General features: G+C 48.6%; 1 pseudogene; it reads right to left on the bottom strand.

Moving 5' to 3' along the window:
• Positions 1–498: 498 nt before the first annotated feature.
• On the bottom strand, positions 499–3,720 carry LOC110287312 (annotated as a pseudogene).
• Between the last annotated feature and the right edge of the window lie 429 nt (positions 3,721–4,149).

Raw genomic sequence — 4,149 nt, 5'->3', positions numbered from 1 at the left:
AGTTCAGGAGCTCTCCTTTCCTGCCCTCAAGTCCCCATGAGACAAGGGACCACAGTCACCAGATCTTTGGTGAGAAAGTACAGGTCTCAGACACTTGCCTCCAGCCCTGAAGTTCTGGCTGTTTGTGTCAGTTGAGTCAGTAGTACCCTTCCAAAGGAGGGACCAGGGCCAGTTCTGAGTGGCAAATGTCTTGAGACAAGAGGTCACCTTAACTTGGCCTGAGGGTAACCCATCACAGCAAAGGTCACCTCTGTCTGAAGAGAGACTAAGTCAGTGTGGGCAAGCCAGCTCAGTTACCTCAAGGGGAACACAGTCCTTCATTGAGAAGGACACAATCCACACGGATGGATGCTCTCACACACATCAAGGCAACACACCCCTTCATGGCCCATGTGGCTGCAGCTGGCAGAAGACACAGCAGGCTTCTAGGTGGATGAAGGGAGATGGCCTAGATTCCAGCCATAGGAGCTTATTGCAGCAGGCTTCCAGGAGGGGAACTCAATCCCGAGGACGGTTGACCTTGACTTCACCCAGGGCCTCCAATACCTCTCGCTTGTAGACATCGAAGTCACCGTCGATTTGTCTGACATCCTGCTCCTCCACTGAAAGAGGAAAATTACTGACCACCAGAACTTCTCACCCCAGAGTACATTCTGAACTCTCACACCAGAGTCAGACCCCCTCTCAAATGAAAACTGTTCCGGGGACATTTCTGAGATAAGGGTTTCCTGGAACGAACCCAGTCCAACCCCTCCCAACTAAGGACTGTGCCAGGGACATTTTTGAGATAAGGGTGTGAGTAAAAACCTCAGTTCCAATGAATCAAGTACATGGCCAAAGTGTGGGACGCGTTGCGAAAAGCACTTTGGAAAAACCCTTGGCTGAATCTCTTAGTGACGTAAAACCTGTATTTTCCCTGCCCTGCTCCCCCCTTGCCTCCTTCCTATAAAAGCTTGTGAAAAGTTTGGGCCGGTTGCCGAATCTCCTCTGCACCTTGCNGGCTGCATGAGTTTCGACCCCAGATATCTGGTATATGTGCTTTTTGTATGCTTTCTTGTCGTTGCTGTATTAAATCTTACTCTCTATACATCTTAAGTACCGGTCTCAGTGTCTTCTTGGGTGCGCGGCTGACCCGAGGCTTGAGTAAGTGCCTCCCTTTGGGAGTTTTGGAGTCTTTCATTCACCACCCACAACAGGCAGTTGGTTTCTGTGATGAGGCACACATCGTGGCTGACAATGATCACAGCCCCTTTATAGTCGTTGATGGCCTCCCCCAGGGCGTCGATGGATTCTATGTCCAAGTTATTGGTTGGTTCATCCAAGATGAGGACATCAAACTACCGACCGGCCAGCTCTGCAAACACAACTCAGGCTTTCTGCCCACCAGAGAGTTTGCAGATCTAGATGGTGTGGGCGTGGCTCTCTAGGCCAAAGCGGCCCAAGCACTTCCAGGCATCCTGGTAGGGCAGATTGAAGCTCCTCTGCAGGTGCTCAGTGGGCATCTCCTCCATGTACAGCTGCTCTGCATACTGCTGGTTAAAGAAGCCGATTTTCGGCCAATGTTTCTTCCTCATTTCCCCGTTGGTCAGTGTCAGATTGCCCATCAGGAGCAGGAATAGTGTGCTCTTCCCCACACCACTGGGACCCACAATGAAATTTTGGGAGTCCTTGTCGATGCTGAAATCTAGATTCTTAAAGAGTGGCTTCTGCCCCTCGTAGCCAAATGTCACAGTGTGCAGACCCAGCACAGGTGAACTGAGTAGCGGGGAGGGGGTGAGTGGGGGGGGGGTCTGGGAAGGTGAAGCACAGTGTACTCCTTGGGACACTTCAGGAGCTCAGGGGGCTCCTGAGACTCTTCATTCTGGTTTTTCTGTCGGCACTTCTGCTGTTTTCAAGTAAGGACTTCCTTTGTTTGCTTTTCCGCGTGCTTGATGGACTTGCTCCCAGCCTTCAGCTTCTCCTCCTGCTTCTCTTACTGCTTTAGCAGTTCTTTCTGCTTCTGCCTGTACATCTTCTTGAAGGTCATGTAATTGCCCCTGTAGTAATGGAGCAGCGGAGTGTCCAGGTGGATGATAACAGTGCAAATGTCATCCAGAAAGCCCTGATCGTGGGAGACAATCAGCAACGTCTTCCTCCAGCACTGAAGGTAGTTATTGAGCCAGATGACGGCATTGAGGTCCAAGTGGTTAGTGGGCTCATCCAGCATCAACAGTGTTGGTTCCATGAACAGTGCCCTGGCCGGGGAGACACGCTTTCTCCAACCCCCAGAGAACGAACGTCTGTATGGGCTGATTCTTCATCTCAGGGTCGAAGCCCAAGCCAGCCAGGATCTACCGTGACTTGGCCTCCACAGCTGCTGCCCCAGTAGCTCGCAGTTCCTCATACACTTTTTCTAGTTTCTCAGCAGCAGTGGAATCCCCCTGCTCCAACTGTCCCTGAAGCCTTCTCTCCTCCTCTAGCAACCTCAGTCGCTTGGTGTCTGCGCAAATAACAGCTTGCAAGGCTGGTGTTTCATCAGCCACCACCTCCTGCTCACACAGAAGCATGTAAATGTTAGGGGGGATGCTCAGGGCACAGTTGGCAATGTGCTTCAGAAGCATGGTTTTACCTTTGCCATTGCGTCCCACCAGCCCATAGCAGTGGCCGGTCAGTATGTACAGGTCATCAATGACGAACAGCTCCTTGCCCTGGGCAGAGATGCTGAACTTTTCCAACGTGATGTCAGATGCATTTTCTTCTTCTTTTTTTTCTTTTCTTTCCTTTCCTTTCCTTTTCTTTTCTTTTTCTTTTTGGATTTTGGAGACAGGGTCTCTCTGTATAGACCTGGCTGTCCTGGAACTCACTTTGTAGACCAGCTGGCCTCAAACTCAGAAATCCACCTGCCTAACATTGCCTGGCTGGAAAAGACCTATGGCTGGAACACAGAGAAGTCATTTTCTGCAACAATAGCTGCTTTTAATGACTCCACCAGTCCATCATAATCCATCTGTTTCTTTAGCTTTTTCTTTTTCCTTCTTGCTAACATTGGCATAGGTATCATTTGCTTCAACTCCCCTTCTTTCTCTTCTTTCTCTTCCCCTGAACCCTGCTCTGCCTCCTTTTTGTCTTTGTCCTTCCCTTGCTGAGGAGGCTCCTTTTCTTTAGCTGTGTCCTCCTCATCTTCCCCTTCACTGTCTGCAGCAGCAAGTTTACTCTTGGCTTTTTCTTTTGATTTCTCCTCCTTTCCCCTTTTACTCCTGAGCCATGGCTCTTCAGTCATGGCTTTATTGATATGAATCGTCTGTGGCTTGGCAGACTTGAGAACACGATTGTATTCTTCCTCTTCCTCCTCACTCTCATCCTGAATCACGGCTTCAAAAACATTTTCACCCTTGGCCCTCTTCCATCCTCAGGGTATAGGGGCAAGTACCTCATCTTCCTCATCACTGGCTGACACAGACAGCTGCTTAAGTCAATCCATGAACACTCTCTCAACACTATCATAGTCCACATCCTTATTCCAACAGCCTTTCATGGTGTCTCCCTTTCTCTTTTGTTGCTGCTCCTTCTCCTGCAATTTTTCCTCTTCCCCAGCTTGTTTGTCCTCTACTGCCAGCTCCTCAAAGATCATCTTTTTGGTCTTCTTGTCCCTTTTGCCTTTCTTCACTACTTTGTCCACGGGCTTGTGTCCTCGCTGTTGCTGATCCACTCAGGCAGCAGCTGCTTGGGACCCTTCAGCATCACGGCGACAGTTACAAATACTCTAGATATGTTCAATGAAAGGAAATATTTCATGTTTGTCTTTCTGACTTTGACATACCTTTTAAGATTTTCATCTACCAGTGCACTTCGTAGGGTTTTGTTGTTGTTGCTGCTGCTGCTGCTTGCTGTTGTTGTTTGCAACAGTGAGGAATCACCCTAGAATCCCATACAGTAAGTAAACAATCTACCACTAAGCTGAGAAGTTCTCTAAGGAACTTTTAAGCATGAACTTCATAGCCAGGCACAGTAGCGCATACCTGTAATGTAGTGTAGGATATCTGCAAATTTGATGCCAAATTGGGCTACCTAATGAGAGTCATCTCAACTAAATAAATAACCCACAAAAATAAAATGTAAATCTCAGAGCTGTGATGGAAAGGAGGTCCTGTCAAGAGTTAACATGAAAAT

The sequence above is a fragment of the Mus caroli genome, chromosome X (genome assembly GCF_900094665.2).
Source record: "Mus caroli chromosome X, CAROLI_EIJ_v1.1, whole genome shotgun sequence".
Classification (NCBI taxonomy): domain Eukaryota; kingdom Metazoa; phylum Chordata; class Mammalia; order Rodentia; family Muridae; genus Mus; species Mus caroli.
Note: the sequence above shows the minus strand (reverse complement) of the source record. Positions and strands in the feature narration are given on the sequence as shown.